At 33.6% G+C, this 19,868-nt stretch overlaps 1 pseudogene; it reads left to right on the top strand.

The window, feature by feature from the left end:
- The first annotated feature begins 4,925 nt into the window (after positions 1 to 4,925).
- On the top strand, positions 4,926 to 18,144 carry LOC128178266 (uncharacterized; annotated as a pseudogene).
- The last annotated feature ends 1,724 nt before the right edge of the window (positions 18,145 to 19,868 follow it).

Below are 19,868 nucleotides of genomic sequence, written 5' to 3'. Positions count from 1 at the left end.
TTTAGATTGTATGCAAATGTGGAGGTCAAGTGGAGATAGCCTGTTATTGATACAGGTCTATCAGAACCTTGCGAGTGTAAGGAGAAGGGAAATGGTTTTTAATGATACTGGATTATCAATATGATAATAGTAAGTTCAAGAAATCGAAAACGAGACTCAATTTCAAAGTATTAGTTTCATACCAGGCAAGTTCTTCGTTTAACTTACTTCAAGTTTAGGATAACTTTCAAAAGTACATCATTTATGTACATGTATATAATTAATTTAATTATATTAAAAGTGTGGATGTGGCGGTGGGGGAAATGACCCAAAAATCAATTTTCTAAGAGTTAACTTAAGGGAAATTTTGGTTGAGAGAAGGGGGGGGGGGGGGGCATTGCTCCCACTGGACCATCTAAAAGGTACTGTTAGCAAGCTCACAAATGATATCCCCACTAAAAAAGAAGTCATTATTCACGTATTTCTCTATTAGAGAATAGTGGATGGTTCTTTTTTTTAGCGAGTCAGACAAGGCAGGGTATATTTACAGGTCACAAGTATTCTTTATGTCAAACTGTAGCTTTTACTCATTTCCATTAATACAAGATATGACACATGTTTAATATGACTTTGAACTTGCGCAACTGACCCTGGGCCAAGTTCATGACACATCATCGGTCATCAGGAATCTTTACATGAAATAGAAACTCCCAATGTTTCTCCTTAAATGACTTAGGGACAAATCATTACACACCCTCAGGGCATAAGCAATCTGTGTGTGAAGTAAGAAATTCCAAAGTGGACCGGAAACAAATTTTGCACTTTTCCTGGCAGTAACCTTTACTTTGTCCAAATGACCTTGGGTTTGGCTCATGACGCTTCGTTAGATAATGAGTAATATTTGTACGAAGTAAGAACACTTCCAATGTTTTTCCATCAGAAATATGTAGACCGGACACGACGTACGGACGGACAAGGTGTTTTTTATTTAACCCCCCCCCCCCCTCAATTTTTTTTTCGTGGGGTATAAAAATCCTTTTCGCCCGTTTTGTGCGGCACAAAAAAAGACCTATATTTTTCAATTATTTTTATCATATCACATATAAATATACATGTAAATGTATGATTTGTATGCATATTTGAGTTCTTCTCATCATCGTCGGAAAGGATAAGAAACCCTTGGGGTCCAATAATGTCTTTTCATGGGCATTTGTCAATTTGCATCACTAAATGATTTCCAAGCGGTAAGCTATCAAAGCTTTTGAGATGTTACATGTAGATATTGAATTTCTATAGATTTAAATTTAAGGTTAGGAAAAACAACACTTTTTATACAGTAAAAAAAAATCTAAAATAGCTTTATGTACGCGTACACATAAATAGGAAGATGTAGCGAAAGCTATAAAGACTTTATTTCTTCTGTTCTAGACTTTTTCAGAGTTAACAAGCTACAAGTTAACAATCTCCCATTTTGACAAGCTAGATTAAAAATAAAATATTCAGCTGAGTTTTAGGTCACTTAATCTGCATTACAACCTCATACTACACAACTTCAATGATTTTTTTTTTATCAATTTGCATATAACAATAAGTAAAATCCCCAAGAACAAATATCTATCGCAATTAAATGCATACATTTTTGGAAGGCAGAAAAGTCGCTATATTATAGTCTGCAAGTCAATTGAACTACTACAATTATTTCAAAGAAATAAGAAACTGTCGACACTTGCAGTACTCTGATGATTTAATGACGATCGACCGACTTTATTGCTTAATGTAGTCGTATATCATTACTTCTAATCCTGAGAACAAATTTTGTTTAATCTTTGACTTAAAACTGTTAACTTATAAAACCGGAGACATAAATAACTTATTAAGTTATTTATGTCTCTGATAATATATATTTTATTCTGTTCATAACTATAGAAGTTTAGCGTGTTCAACAGGTTAATTTTTTAGCCACATTCTCAGATTACGATATCGCACCTTTAAGGTGAGGTTGATTGACATCGAATATTTAGACACTTATTGTTTAACAATTGACCGCTGCAGTGAAAGCATTCTTCAATTATTTATCAATTGCTGGTCTGCAGCCCGGGGGCAATATTCTGAGCTATGTGCACTATGTATGAGATTTTCGGTCGCACGTGGAGCGGATTGACTTAGCATAGACTGACCGAATAAACACACGGGTGGGAAAGTGACATACATTGAGGAGAAAAATGTACACATGTTAAGTAGTCGCCAAAAATAGGTCTTCGCCACATTTGGAAAAAAAATAAAGCCCTTGCACTGTGATCAAGAAACCGATAAAATCTAAACAAATCTTGTTTAAAAACTCATGTGAACATTCTAAAAATAATCACTTAATCCCTCAATTCTGGACAATTCTTTTATCGATTCAGCCTCTACCGCCCATCGCAACTTCTCGGGCCTTTCCGGCAAGCTCGGAAAAACATTTCGAATGTATTACCTAGGCGTCCATGACAACCCCCCTTTTTATAAAACTTGATATAATTACATCACATTTTATGATCTGTTGAGATGTGAGCTATACTTCATTAAAGGTATCAATATACAATATAATATAACACAGAAACGACATACAAGACTTCTTACCGATACTTATTTTAATGGGAAGCGACTCCATTTTGTATAAAATTCTAACATCCGGTGATGTTAATACATCGAGGTGTTTTTCCAAACTTGCCGGAAAGGCCAGAGAAGTTGCAATTGCCTCTACCGCATGTGTTAATTTGATATTTGATTTTTTTTTATCCTGCCTTGAACGCTTGGGGACTGTTTCATTTTCTAAATTCGGCTAAATAATGCTTCCAATTTTGGGTTCTCTCTCTCTCTCTCTCTCTCTCTCTCTCTCTCTCTCTCTCTCTCTCTCTCATTTTATGTGCAACCTTATGAAGATGTCAACTACTTTCTACGATATCTATAAAACCTCTCAGCAGTATTTAGCGGAAATATTCGTGGGTAAATAAAAAAATCTTAAATTGAAACACAAGTCAATCTTACATGTACCGGTCAAAATCTCGAAAAAACAAATAGTTGGAATCGTACAAAATATCAATAAACATGCACGTGTGATAAAGTACATGTAGAAGAACAAGAAGCTACCGCGGATCACTTGTCCACTCGCGCGGGATCTCCTTGGCTACATGTATGTTCTGGGGGTGATCATCATTTTAAGGTTTTATCTTTGTGGTTTTTCGTTGTTTATCTATAACATTATTAGTACATGTATAGTTTTTAGAACATTTTAGAATTACAAATTCACTATTGATTTATGTCTGATGATGTTTCTGATTTGGAATAATATCGCTTTTATCAATTTTTAGAGGGGCTTCTCAATTCACATTCTAATGTTTAATTAAATAAATTGAAAGTGAACAAACTAACTGAAACAGTTCTGTATCTTGTTATTAGATAACCGCTGACCTCTAGGTAGTGCAGCCGCGACCGATTTCCTCGGCCGCGGATGAGGGATCGGATAACTTACGTAATGTTAAAACACACGTAGAGAGCTCAGAACCCAGGAAGATTTACAATGTTTGCGGTATGATGACTAAACTCTAATTAATATAAGTTTTCCCCCTTTAATCCCACAGTTGATCTATCTGTCTGATACTGCTTCAGTTCGAGAATGGCATTGCTTTTATGATTAAACAGAACGATTTCTTATTGACACTCTTTCGTTTAATTCAAATTAAGAAGAGTAAGCTTTAATGTCATTGTGTACGATTCTTGTGTTTGCGGGTAAATAAAATCACATATGACACACGCGATTCTTGTGTATTAGATAACCGCTGACCGCTAGGTAGTCCAGCCGCGACCTTGGCGATCGATTTTCTCGGCCGCGGGCGAGATGGGTTATGTAAATACGCACACAACTAAGAATTTACGTCGATTTGAAATGCTTGCAGTAAAATGACTCAAATTTATTTCATGGAAGTTATTATTTTTTTAAATCTAGTTTATGTATCTCACTAGATAAGAAAAAGAACGTTTATATTTTCTCGTTTTTGATTTTCTTAACGGTTGTCCACTATAGGACCTAAACAGAGGTGACTCCAAAAAAAGGCTGTAAGAAAAACATGTACACGTATACTTTTTAGACACTTTTTTAAATGAATCAAAGCATCCCGTATATGCTGGTACACTTTCAGCTGTTAATTTATGTACGTTATGCGCACAAAGACGATTCGCTTACTTGCCAAATGAATACAGGTACATGTTAACAAGACAAGCTTTTTACACTCATATTACGCATTACCGGTACAAAATAATTTTGTAACGACATTGATAACACAATAATGAACAACTTTTCTATCGACAGCTATAGCGAAATATTAACCATTTTTGAGTTATAAAACGAAAACTTTTAAGGGCTCTAGACCCCTTATTTAAGGGGCCATCCCTTTTTCAATGGTGTCAAGTAAAAGCCCTTGATATTTTGCACATATTTTGTTCTATATGTGTTTAGGGAAAATTTTAAACTAAAGAGCTACATAACAAAAACACAACCAAATAGCGGCATTTTTTGAAACACAAATTCAAATTAATTTTTTGAAACTTTAAAGGAGGAAAATTGTAAAAACAAAACTTGGAGGACAACGTTCAAACTCTCTATTTTTAAGATTTGGGACTTTGTAACACATGCTGTGAGCGGTTTCAGAGCCTATGCGTGCACAAGAATGCCTATATTTTTCGGAAAAAGGGAAATAACTCGGTACCGGAAGTGTCGATTTCAACGATTTTCCGTACATATTGAGAAATAGTTACTACCAATAAGCTTTGAACTTTATAGGACAACAAACAAACAAGATATTTGAGTTTTAAAAAACGTCTAGAAGAAAAAAAAGAATAAAAAGAATTATCAACAGAATCAGTACAAGGTCTTCCGTTGAAAACGGAAGACCTTAATGATCGGAAATATTACCGCATTGTTTTTGCTAAACACGGACGAAATGACAGTTTTTCGACAGCGCTGACCAAATAACAAATTCTCCTCAGTGGGGTTGAACAGATTTTGATGGAAGCCAAATATCCTGAGTAAGTTAGATATACGTATATGTATTTCATGATTTTAATATAAAAATATGAATTGATTTAAATATACTTGAGATTATTATTAAAGTATTTAATTTTATGTAATTATGTTATTTGGTTATTCATACAAGAGGAAAAAGAACATCCTTTCTAATGGAAATTAGTTTTCTTTCCTGAAATTTTTCACGATGTAATGAAATCTCAAATTGTCTGTTAACAATATGGCATTTGAACATAACAGACTGATGAGAAAATATATTTTTAAAATAATGTGAATCTATATTAATTTCTCATTTTGACTCGAAAAGTTTGCCAATTCTAATAGACTGTGATTTAGTCAATGAAGAAAAAAGATCATCTGAAATATATTTGTATTTTCCCAAACTTTCATAAACGATTAACATTCTGCTGCTTTTAAAGCATTTTTTAAAATTTTAAAGTTCAATGTAATTAACAGTTATATTACTTCAAAGTCTTTTTTAATTTGTCACCGGAAAATACGGATTTTGGAAAGTATATAAATCATTGCTTTACCCACAATATCTTTTATGATAGTATTCTAGTCTGGATAAGAAGACAAACACCGAACTATGGTTTCATTAACATACGTTGACATCAACTTTTGTGATGCGTTGACATCAACTTTTGTGTATTTGGTTTTAAAAAAAAATCAGAGTTCTAACAATTAATTCTCGGCCAATAATCTTTTCAACACAATATGTAATTAAAAATTTCAATTAAGTTAACATCAAATATTGTGTATCAAATCAACAACGTTATCAACGAAACTCGATATTAAAAGAGCATGTATGAAACCACAATCTTTAGGGACACTTTGGCGCCCTCTTAACACTAATCATTTATTTCAAAAATTGTTTTTATAATCTTAGTGTTTTCGTTAATCTTTTCAAAATGATGTTAAGACTTACAATCAAATTTGCTGAGAATATATTATATTGTGTAGCATATTTTGCAAAATACATCCATTTAATACAAATTTATTGAATGAAATTTCTAGGTGGTCTATAAAGCCATGAATACCGCTCAAGATGTTGTTCGCTGCAGTCAATGTACAGAAGCTGTAACACATCATTGCAAGATTTGTCAAAAAAATCTCTGTCTACAATGCAAAGATGAACACATCGATAAAAGCAAATCAACACCTCACGAAATTATCCCGTTCACGTCAAAGCATCACGAGTGGCAGAAATGTGTGGATCACCCTACAAAACTAAAGACTTTTTACTGTCAAGACTGTAAAGTGCCAATCTGTCAGTTGTGTCCGACTCGAAATCACAAACGACATGGTATAGAGGTTTTGAAGGATATTTGTGAAACTTCGAGGATGACCATCACAGGGGATTTGAAGGAGTTGAAAATCTTCCAGGTTGAATATTCAAAGGTCATAAAAGGTCTGGAGGAGAAGGCCACTATTTACACTGAGCATACCAATCACGAAAATAGTTCACTCATGAAACTAGGAGAAGAATTGCACAAAATCGTCGATAGGGAAATAGAAAGAATCCAAAAGCAGCTGGCCAACATGGTTAAAGAAGACCTGCAGATTTTGCAAGACAACAAAGACGAAATGCAAGGTTCGTATAAAAGAGTAAAATATTGTATTGAAAGAAATAATAGGCTCCTAGAAGAGGACAACCCTATTGAGATGCTTGAGTACAAGTCGAGCGTAGATGAATTGCGACTTGTTCCATCCATGAAAGATGTCAGCCCACCAAAACTTATAATGCCCAACATTAAGGAAGAAAAAATCATTGAACAAGTTGTGTCTCTTAAACCGTCTGTTCATTCCATTCTTCCTGGATTTACGATATCCAAAGCAGGCGATATTTCTATGGTATCCACAAGAGTGTTAATGACAGAACCAACACTTCTTAAAGCTATTTTCACCTATAGTAAAAAATTGAAAGGGATCTGCTGCGAGTCGGACGAAAAGGTTTGGATCTATGGAGATGACGAAGAAATAAAACAGCTAGACAAATCAGGTTCTATATTGAATGTCTTCAATGCCGTTTCTAAAGGCATCCAGAAAGATATAGCGATAAATAAAGATGGTCATATAGCATTTGCCCACGAAGAAGATGAATGTATTTATCTCGTAAACAAAAAAGGGATTGAAAAGTTTGTTGACATGGCTGGGTGGATTCCATATGGCCTCTGCTTCAATTCAGAAGGAGATTTGATGGTATGCATGAGAACAAATAATCAAGAGGAAAGCAAAGTAGGAGTGTTTGCCAACAGGAGTCTAAAACAGGAAATTCAATTCGACAACACAGGAAAACCTTTATTTTTACCGGGTCGAAACAATATGTACATTTGCGAGAACGGAAATGGTGACATCTGTGTTTCTGACTGGAATGCTCGCGCAGTGATAGTGATGAAAAAATCCGGAGAATTTCGCTTTCGTTATACTGGGTCTAATTCGCCAATTATAAAAAATTTCTACCCCCATGGGATCGCAACGGATAGTTGTTGTCGTATCCTGGTCGCAGACCGCGATAATAACTGCGTCCGTGTAATTGATCGGAACGGAACATTCTTACGATACATTAAATGCGGTTTGAAGGATCCGTATGCTTTGAGCCTGGATTCAGAGGAAAATCTTTGGGTCGGAGAATGCGACACCAACTGCATCAGAATCATCAAGTATCTTGAGTGATTAATAATACAAACACATCTCAATTAAGCAGTTCTGCGCAATGACTTTTTCTAGACTGTTGTTAAAAATTAAGTCGATTTGGTTTTTTTTAACTTATAAGTATCTTATGATTAAACATAAGCGAAACATAAACATGTTCATAGTAAGAAAAAACCCATAACGATGGGTGTAAGGTAAGACACATATTAAAAGGCTAAAAAAGTAAGAATTCAAGGTATTAAACTGCTATTTGATGGAGAAGTTTTGAAATTCAATTGTACATACACATAATTGCTAGTGCTTTCGAGTGCTAGCAACTACGTTAGTCTTTTTCACTGGAATACGTCTTCAACATCCAACAAGGAGTTGGCAAATGAATTTTCTAAATTCTTTGTCAATAAGGTGACAACAATTAGAGATGGTCTGAGAAAGCTTACTACCTTTAACATCGAAACATCACTGTCCGTGGATATTCATTTTAGTGGCATTCCATTAATGAGTTTTCGACACACAACAGAAGACGAAGTGATTCTATTCTATTACCAACATCATTAGTGTGTCATTCGATCAATCAGAAGTACCTTCAGTGTTTAAAGAGGCATTAGTGAGACCATTGCTGAAAAAAATCTGGTCTGGATAAGGAAGTTTATAAAAATTATCGTCCTGTATCCAATCTCCCTTTTATCTCGAACATCTTGGAAAAAGTTGTTGCTAACCGCCTGGACGAACATCTGGACAAAAATTTGTTAAGGGATTCTTTGCAGTCGGCTTACAGACAACAACTCTCTACGAAAACAGCACTTCTCAGGGTTAGTCATGACATCATGGAGGCTTTGGACAATCAATCGCCCGCTGTAATGGTACTCCTTGACCTTGTAGCAGCCTTTGATGTTATAGATCACACAATTCTATTTCAATGGCTAGAGACCACTACGGGGATCGATGGAAAATCCCTGGCTTTGATACAATCATACAACAGGCACCAATGTGTTGTCATTGGATCGGATACGTCAGACCCTTGCCATCTTCAGTTTGGTGTTACACAGGGATCCGTCCTGGGACCAAAATTATATTGCCTTTTTTCTAAACCAATTGGAGACATATGTCGTCACCCCGGTTTCAAGTATCATTGTTATGCTGGTGACACCCAAGTATACATGATAATTAAAACCCATGAAAACTGGAACAACTACTTTCTACGCCTCGAAAAATGTTTGCAGGATATAAGTACATGTAACTGGATGTCATTAAATTAAACCAGGAAAAAACCGAATTGATAATTTTTACAACAAAATTCCAATCCAAAAATGTGCCAGTCCTACAATTAAAAGTCGCAGAAAGTGTCATCAACAGCAGTGTAATATCAGTTCAAAATCTAGGCAACCATTTCCGACAGTTTTCTTACCGTGGAAAAGCAAGTTTCATACATCATTAGAAGTGGCAACTATCATCTCAGAAACATTTGAAGAATAAGGGGATTTATCTCAACAGACGCGTGTAAGACACTCTTTAAATCCTTAGTAACTTCAAGACTTGACCATGGAAATAGTTTACTTTTTAACATAAACAAAGGCTCCATAAATAAATTACAAAAAATCCAAAATACCGCAGCTCGCATTGTGACCAAAAAAAAAGAAAGAAAACGAGGTCATATCATCCCTATTCTTGCTGATTTACATTGGCTTCGGGTAGAATTCCATCAGAAATATAAAATCCTTGTTTTTACCTACTTGACAATTCATGGATTCGCTCCAGAATACTAACAGGAATTAGTTACAATCTGTAACTCTACGATGCGACGGGAGCTTGTCACTGATTTTACCTAGGGTGCTCACTGGAACATATGGTGAAAGGCAATTTAGCTACGCTGCTCCTTATTTATCGAACAACATTTCAGTGCGTATCCGTCAAGCCAAATCCGTTCAATGTTTTAAAAAACAATTGAAAACTTATTTTTATAAACTGGCTTTTGATTAATTTTTAAGATATATATTAATGTATGCGCAAACTTATTATTATATCCACATTTTTACCATAGATGATTGTAATTTGTCGGCCTATATTATTTACTGTTCCTTTTGTATTATAGCTATCTATTTTATGTTTTGTAATGTCCATTTTATGTAAAAAGTTTTAAAATCGGACGATGCATTACAGATAAATAGGGGTTTAAACATTAATTTTTCCGGAAATTTTGATTCCACATTCTTGGTTAATAAAATAGTTTTATTTTCAGAGTTAAATTAACTCGTACCTAAAATGTTTCGATAATTGTTCGGTCGTACTTTTTACACATTCGGATTTGTATTTGCTAAGTCGTTCTTGAAATCGATAAGGTTCTTCTTAATTCGTACTTAGAATCATTCGGATTTTGTTAACTCGTACCAAGAATTTTTTTTCTTTTTGTCTTAGTTACTCATGTTTATTGGTTTAAGAACTCTGCTTCTTACAGGAACTTCTAGCTTTACTTTCGACATTAACGGAAGATCCACTCGTTGATTTGCAACGAGATTTGCTTTAGTTTCTGGGAATTCTGTACTACTGTAGAAAAACTGTACCATTTGAATTTCGTTTTTAATCTTCACAAAAAGTGTTGTGTTCTATTGTAAATGTGAAAAAGTAACAGTAGCTTAGGTCTTATAATGCAAAGTTATTTTAAATATTATGATTAAAGCTGCTTTGTCCGATTTTATATCAAATTTTATGCACGCTTTTAAACGATGGCTATGCTTAGTATATGTATAGTAATAGACATTGCAGTAGTTTTACCCGTCAATTATGCCAAATTTCAATGAAGAAAAATACGTACAAAATTTGCTAACAAAACAAACGACATTAAAAGGTACCGCGTTATTTCGCCTCATGTTAAATTTCACCCCTGACGACGAGACGTTTATGGTTGTATTAAGAATTTGACATCGCTTTAAATAAAGGTCGAAATGATCAGACAAATTACAAATAAACATGTGTACGTTTTGTTCGCTAATATTTCTGAAGTTTGCTTTCTTTACAATCGATGCATAGCATGCGGGTTAAAAAACTCAAATCATTCGGGGGACGAAACCAAGCGGTTTCCTTTTCTAAACATTCCCGTGATGCATTTTGGTTTGTTTTTTCGTTTGCCCAAAGACAAATTATTTTTATTTACTTTGAATAAATCTAACTTTGAAAGGAGACTGATTCTGCTGGTGTAAATAGGAGAAAGTCCATAACTTTTTAAGATAAATGATTTGTATGGAAAAAATGTGGATACTGTAATAACAAACAAATCGGACAGAGCAGCTTTAATAGCTAGCTTTATTCCTTCAAGCTCGGAAAACAACCTCGGATATTGTTTTCCAAGCTCGCCGGAAAGGCCCGAGTCAATACGATTGCTAAAATACAGTACGAATTGTTCTTTAAAATTTTAAATACATAATTATTAAGGCACAATCAATGAACTATGCCATTCTAGATTCACAATTCTAAATTGAAACCCAACTCCAGCACAATTTCAGTACACCACTGTGCCATCCTATTGTTAATTAATCGATTTAGAAATTCAAACCAATGTTTTATAAATATTTTTCTGTGTTTAATGATGGCTACAGCGCTAGCTCACCAATCTTTTTAAAAGATAAGCTTGTCAATCAATAATATCAACAGCAAAACATTGAAATATTGATCATTCTTTTTCTGTGCTTCCATGCACAATTTGATATTGAAACCTGCTACATGTACATCGAAATATCTGAAACAGAATAAATGAAACATGCTTCATAAGGAAATGTCAGCAGACAACCCATTGATTTTCAAGATAATGTACAGGAAGAAATCTCAATACTGACATACAAAGGTGTCGTACTAATTCTATTCATGCAAGGGAGATCTGATTCTACTTTATACAACATACATATACACCTAACAATTGAATATTTTCCCCTGTTTCAGTTACCTGTTTTCATTACGTCTTAATCAATTGTAAACTATTATTTCGTATATAAAACCATATTGTGTTTTTTTTTTCAATATACTTGTAAATGTTTATTTTGTAATTTAATCTTTTTCCTTGTTATTGTATGCTTTTATAACATGTAAACAATTTCATATGTTGTAATAATGCTCATTAAAGAAAATAAGACGGAAACGTAAAAAACTGTATAAAAAAAAAAAAAAAAAAAAAAAAAAAAAAAAAAAAAAAAACCAGCAGACAAACCCGCCTGCTAGACAGTGGATATACGTATATTCTTAGATATTTATTTGGAGATTTTTGTAATATTTTATACTTTTTTGAAAACCTTATTTTAATTACTTACACTGAACATAAACAAGAGTTATTTATTCCATGTCTTGGTTCACATGTTTTTCCTCATCTGCCATAAAACATATTTTTTTTAAGAAACTGGATGATCTTGACTATTTTTAGACCTTATCATCTATTTCTTTCTTTTTTTGTAAAAAGAGCGTATTGTAAAAAAAGAAAATTATTTGAATTTAAAGGCTGAAATATTTGAAACATTTTCTTTACCGTATGACAGTTAATGATTGTTTATAAATGAAATACAAAAAGATAATCTGGCCTTAAGGTTATTAAACTTTTTCCATACTCGTAATCAAACTTGTACTCCGTTCTCCGAGTATGTGCTCCAATGAGTACGACTCTAAAAATTGAGGTTATAAAAGTTTTGTAGTACGTTCTCCGCTGAGTACCATTTGGAGTATGCTCCAAAATCCTGTGGAGGAAATTTTGCGTCTCCTAGAGTAGGACAGAGCACGGTAATTCATGTAAATAGCCCTGACATGCAGGCAAACTGTACATGTATTCAGATAAATTATTTATCAGCAAAATGTTACACATTATTTACATGTACATATGCCATTTTTCATCTGCAAGTATGGAAATGTGTCTGCATCTAAAACTTATAAACTTCAAAGCAACAAAGACGATAAATCCAGTGTTATTGGGAAACTTATCAACAAATTGTGTTTATGTCAAATGTTTTTGGAAAGGTTAGTATAGAGCATCGATAAAATCTTTGAAAAGAACGAAGTAATTAACGGTCTGGAGAAATCCCATGAGTTTCCAAAAAAAAACCCCAACAACACATTTTCGTTGTCAGAAGGAGTATGATTTAATCTTATTTTGACAATTCTAGGAGGAGCGGAGGGGGCGCAGGGTGCGCCCTCCTTGAATCCCTCACTGATTTACCGCTTGTTCTATTAAAATTTTCCCTTTCCAAGATTTGTGGCATGTAACATAAATAATAAATGATTAATAAGTAGTTATAGAAAGTGTTATACTTAGGCATCCCCCCCCCATCCTTTGTAATGTTTAGAACTAACCTACATGAACATTCTCACTATAATAAAATAGAAGGGATCCTGCAAGTGCATCTGATCAATATTGGTTAATAACGATACATGTACATCGATTTCTTGGTTTTAAATGATGGAAAGTATGGGTCGTATTTGACTAAATACAGATTTCTTAAAACGTCGAGCTATTTAATGCAATTATTTTGTATATATAATTACATGCATATATACATTAATTAATGAAGCAAAATATCTTAAGTTATTTTGATATTCTTGGTTGAAGTTCTCCCTTATGCTGTTAAATTCACCTCCATTTTTATCTAGAGATTTCATTGATAAAATGGTAAAAACTTTCTATTTTAGTTTATAATGTAATTATGATTAAATTATAGCGTATAATAGTGCATCATTACAATATGTAACAACATAATATGTTTGCCGCTGAAATATCATATTCATTCACTATACTCATGAGCACCTTCTACGTGTTTCTCTCCGTTGTAATGAGAAGTATGGTACTATAACTGTGTAAATGAAGTGCTGCATATATCTTTCCATCGCTACTTGAATGAATGATACAATGTATATATTAAAGCCATACACGCTATAATTTGCGTCAATCTTAAATGACGGGAAAATGCATGTGTTTGCTTGTTACTTGCAAAAGTTACCTGTATACTGTCAATTATAATGCCCATTTCGATCACAGGAATGTAATACCTCCTCATTAATATCAATAATGAAGGTTTAATTAGATGAGGTGTTCTGTGTTAATATTTTCCACAAAGAACAATGTCCTCCATGTGATTTGGAGATCCAAATTCAACTTTAAAGAGACAGTACAGCTGAAAACACATGTGTGAATAACTTCAGATTTACCTATTGTATCATTAGGAAATAAGAAAAAACGTTGATTGTAATAGTTAAAATACATAAAAATCCCTTTCACATACCTATTTAACGTAATTCTGAGCTTCCAGAAATTGAAGGGTCGTACAAAACCGAATAATCTTATATCGTTTATTTGACAGTAAATGACACATGCTGAATACTACAAGATCTTTGTCCGACTACGGTCATCATAGTATACAATATTAAAGGGACTCTCTAAACGAAACACATCATCACTTTCTCGATACTTTATCTATGGTTTACTAATTTCGGTTCATTTTAAAATGAACAGACATTTTGTCATATAACCCTCAAGGGCCTAATTTACAAAAAATGAATTTAGGTTGTAGCAACTCCCGTGATAAACACGGAAAATACATGCTTACAAAATAATAATTCTGTTAATTTTAAAAACTTTGAACAATTATTACCTTTGATAAAGACATATTTTTCATCAACAAACATGTCCAGGAAAATCTTTGCGAGCCCTGCATGTGTTTTGTGTACAGTAAATACGCATGCGTAATAGTATAGAAGGCTGAACCCCTTAATATGTTTGATGTAAATATGTATGGGTTTTACGTAATTATTGATTTTAATATTAATGAAACAATTAGAATTCTCTCATGAAGAACTTTGTGATTTTCTAAGCGTTTATACATTCATGAGTAGTACCAAAATACCAAACTCGATCGAAAAAAATTTTCAAGTCGGTTTTTTGATAAGATGCGCCGTACTTTCTCTTTAGAGACGTAAAAAATGCTATTTGCAGTGCAATTTATTACTGTATATTCTAGGAGGTTAATGTGCGCTTTCTAACAAAACTAAGTAAAAAATCCATAGAAAATTACAAACCAAAAATATTTTAATTGTAATCATTCACCAATTGCATGTAAAAATGTTATGCGCCGCATTGGTTTATTCATATCAGTTAAAGTTAGAACAGATTTGTAAGGATTACTCCGATTTGCACTGAAGTTTATAGACCAAGATTTTGAAAACCGCATTCTACATGAACTTCTTTGAATCAAGTCATTATAAACAATTTGTGTTTGATGACACATGGGTGATTATTTATAAAACAAATCATTAATAGCTTTGAAATTATAAACTTTCAAAAAGGGGATCTATTAGAGGTTAATTTTCTCGTATTTTGTAAGTATTTTTGTCAAAACCTGCTACACAGGGAAGTGTTTACATCTACACAGCATGTTGAGATACTTAAAGAAAGCTGTTAGAACAGATGCAGTATTATCAAGGAACAAAAATAGAATATACAGGGTAAGTTTCATTTTTAAAATTTCAAACAGGGAAACATCAAATATGCTGTTTAAACTGTGTGGTTTGGACTTTGTAAAGTGATGCTCTGCTTAACATTTGCCAATCTTTTGATAAGGTAAGTGCATTTTCACTGTTAAATTTACAGTTGATTTACATGATCAAATAGATTCGAAATATTCTCAATTTTACTTTAGGTTATCTGAATGATAAAGCCATGAATACAGCCCAGGATGTCGTTCGATGCGATCTTTGTACAGATGTTGTACAACATTATTGCAAAAGTTGTCACGTTAACCTTTGTGGAAACTGTAGGATCAAACACATTGACAGAAACAAATTAACAAAGCATGAAATTGTCCTCTTCACTTCCCAGCATCTGAAACAGGAATACAAGGTACAGAAATGCGAGGATCATCCAAAACAAGAGAAGGATCTCTACTGCCAAGACTGTAACGTTCCAATCTGCTCACGGTGTCTAACCGGAAATCACAAAAGACACGGGGCAGTGGATTTGGAGGAAATATGTGAATCAACTCGAAACTCCGTCTCAGAAGATTTAAAAGAGTTATATCACTTTGAAAGAGAGTATTCAAAAATTGTGAAAGATATGGAAATGAGGGTCATATCATACAAGGGTCATTGCGATGAAGAAAATGGCTCTCTAGAGAAATTAGGACAAGTCTGGCACAAAATCATTGATAATGCAATAGAAAAAATCGAAAACAAGCTGGCGGTCATGATCAAACAAGACCTGCAGATTTTGCAAGACAACGTAGAGAAAATACAATCTTCATATCAGAAAGTAAAACAATGCATCGAGAGAAATGAATACATCCTTAAAGAAGAAAACTCCTTTCAGATGCTTGATTACAAATCAGACGTAGAGGAATTGCGACTTGTTCCATCCAGGAAAGACGTGAGTCCCCCAACACTGATATTCCCAGACACCAGAAAAGAGACCATCATTGAGCAAATTGTGTCTCTCAGGTCATCTTTTCAATCTTCTCTTCCAGATATTACAATAACCAAAACGGGCGATGTTTCAATGGTATCGAATCGTGTATTAGTTGAGGACCCAGAACTCATTTCAGTTATGTTCACATATAGCAAAAAATTGAAAGGAATCCGCTGCGAGTCTGATGACAAGGTTTGGATTTATGGAGATGATGAAAAGATTAGACAGCTAGACAAATCGGGTTCTACGTTACAATGCTTCAATGCTGTGTCTGGAAACAGTCAAAAGGATATAGCTTTGAGTAAAGATGGTCATATTGCATTTTCTCACAAAGTTAACGAGTGTATTTATCTAGTAAAGAAAAATGGAATTGAGAAGTATGTCGATATGGCTGGCTGGATCCCATATGGCCTTATGTACAATTCAGACGGAGAGTTGATGGTCTGTATGCGACGTAATGATTATACAGAAAGTAAAGTGGGTTTTTTCACCAAAGGAAAATTAAACCAAGAATTCCAATTTGATGAAACTGGGAAACCATTATTTTCTATCAGCCGAAACAATATGTATATTTGTGAAAACGGAAATGGTGACATATGTGTTTCTGACTGGAACGCATGCGCAGTTATTACGATGAAAAAATCTGGGGAATTTCGCTTTCGCTATGCAGGAAATCGATCTTGTAGCTTCAAAGAGTTCTATCCCCACGGAATCGCAACGGACAGTTCCTGTCGTATCTTGGTCGTAGATCGAGATAATAACTGCGTTCATGTAACCGACAGAAACGGAAAGTTCTTACGGTACATCTCGTGTGGTTTGGAGGATCCGTTTGTTTTGAGCTTAGATGAAAAAGAAAATCTTTGGGTCGGAGAATGTGACAACAACTGCATCAAAATCATCAAATATCTTGAGTGACTTGATAATAAGAAGTCTGTCTTTCTTTTTTGACAAATCAATTTTGATATAGCAACACAATTACATATTTATATCATATCGTGATATAACTTTAAGGGTTTTTGCATCCCTGATACGAACAATGGCATGCGCTTGTAACACATTCTCTGTATCATCGCCCTTTATCTCACTTTTCCGAAACATCTTGGATCATTTTTTGTTTTTGTGGTGCATATCTGCAATCAAAAAAAGAACGTCATGAAATTTATCACACCTTTCATAAACATCAAGGATCAGGATCATTTTCTTTCATTTTTCTTTTCTTTTATTCGATGCATATCTGCAATAAAAACCGAAACGCCTTGACATAAACATTTCACCATGGAATCTTATTTATAAGCTACTGACAAACTAGTTGATAAAAGAGGAATATCAACAGTCTCGAATGAAAGTCATATTTTCGTAAGTTCTATTGTCAATACAACGATCTTGTCAGCAAATACAATCTTCCCCTGGACTGCATGCTGACTGGCGTTTTTCATACTTATTGTCAGACCATAATTAATCACCTAATTGTCTACTGACTTTTCCGTTTTCCCGATTACGACAAAGAGCACACGGCGAGTGTGACCGGTCAGCAGAGGATGCTCACTCCTCCATGACACCTGATTCCAATTCTTTTGTTTTGAAGTCCGTGTTTGCTCTGGTCCTTTTTAGTTTTTTCCTTTGGACTTTTGATTTCAAACACTGTTCGTTATTACCACATGTCATTTTTATAAGGAATTAAAAAATCCGGAGGCGACGAACAGCAACCGATTTTTTAATATCAATAAATAAAATTTAATTGAAAAATTAACGTGCAGCATATTGTGAATTTTTAAAGGATGATTTCCCTATCCGTATCTTTAGCCCCTTTTATATAATGAATAACAGAAATCCTACCTTAGTCTGATAATTTTCAAATGAACACTTCAAAAATTGACCCTTCATAATTTTTTGGGTCATTGTTCATAGCAATGATTGTTGCATTATTGATGATTTTGTAGACCTGGTTATTGTTTATCTCGTTATCGTTTACAAGACTGTCCTTCCAATGAATAAAATAGTTGGGCCTTAGTACAACAGCAGATATGTATTAAGAAGATCCGTCAATACTCGTTTGAATATCAAGTTATCGACAAAATCTCACCGGTTGAGGAAATACTTAACAACAGGAAATAGCCCTCGTTAAAAATGAAATTTACAAAAAATACGTGTGCAAAAATAAAGGTTCATTCTATATATAGTCACATCGAACAAGCTTACTAAAATTTTATCATGCCTGGGTCAGACAAGTAAAATTATTAGAGGTTAAGCGAGGTCGCACATCAATTTGTAATAATGGAGGCCAACTTGACTCTTGCATCTTATAAAAAGTTACATATTAAAACATTGAAGTATATTTGTTTTCCTTACACAAATATTGATTTATTTTGAAAAAATGCATTGACCAGCTGAAGGAGAAAACTGTATCTAAATGCACTTGTGTATATGTGGCAGAACTAAACGTTTATCGGGGAATGAATTTAAACAACGAGCCCCTACCATAAATAATACTGCAAAAATTCCAAACGTTTGCCTCATCGTGAATAAAAAGGAATAACATCTGGGCACAAATATCAAAGATGAAATTGATAAAAAATAAAAATGAAATTACAAAATTTATTTTTTGTCAATTTATCGGGGCAATGATTAACATTATTCGTTTCTACCTATAGAATTTTTTTCGTGAACAAATGGACAGTTTTAAAGTGTGACCATGGTAAATGCACAATTCACAACACATAAAAATAATGTTGTTATGATGTACAACATTAAAGACAATTGAATTTCGTTTCTTAGTTAAACGAGCTAACAATTTCAAAAACCTGCATATTTTTAGGCATTTGAAGAATTTTCATTCATACCAGTGACATGATACATCTGTGCTAGTTCTTCAATTTTATTTTCTAAGCAACGATAGTTTTATGTTTCTAAATTAAAGGGACTTGGACACGATTTTAGATCAACATTTTATTTCTTATATTTTAGATATAAAATGGTTTACTTGCACATTTTGAATGATTGACCAAAATTTGAATGTTATAATTTATGTTATAAGAGGGATACAGAGTTATATAAACAAAGCTCGAGTCTTATCATTGTTAACAAATAATGTAAAGTATGGTATTACCATTTCTTAGACAAAATAACTCGTAAGAAACAAGGCACACTTGTTCAATGTGTTTATAAAATATATTATCAATCGAAGAAAGCAACATTTGATTGAAACTTATACCCAATAAAACACATATGTAAACAATAACAAGGCTCGAGCTTTGTTTACAAAACAAAAAATTCCAAACTCTGTGTCTTTCTTTTAACTCAATATCTGACTTTCAAATTTTGATAAAGCATTAAAGATACTCAAATTAACCATTCTACACATTAAAATGGAAAAATAAAATTTAAAATTTTGAGCTCAAATCGTGTCCAAATCCCTTTAATCATTAAATGCTAAAGCGCGATATTAAATTTGTCTGCACAGCCTTGGTATGTTATAAGACCATTTTATTTACATTAGAAAATAAGCCTTCAATGCTTATAGTTATATTCAAATCGCTGTTTATTTGTATGAAGTATTTTATATGTATTGTCGCATTTAAGCCACTATATACGATCTTAGTCAAGGATATGAAACATACACGAAACAGCCATCTTAACATGTTACTTAGTTCTCTTTTGCGACGAAAAATATAGTGCCAGAAGCTTTGTCGAGATTGGTTTTAACGAATTACTATGATAAAACTATCATTTTCAAAAGTACATATGTAAGTC

The sequence above is a fragment of the Crassostrea angulata genome, chromosome 3, assembly GCF_025612915.1.
Source record: "Crassostrea angulata isolate pt1a10 chromosome 3, ASM2561291v2, whole genome shotgun sequence".
NCBI classification, from domain to species: domain Eukaryota; kingdom Metazoa; phylum Mollusca; class Bivalvia; order Ostreida; family Ostreidae; genus Magallana; species Magallana angulata.
This window is presented reverse-complemented; position numbering and strand designations above follow the sequence as displayed.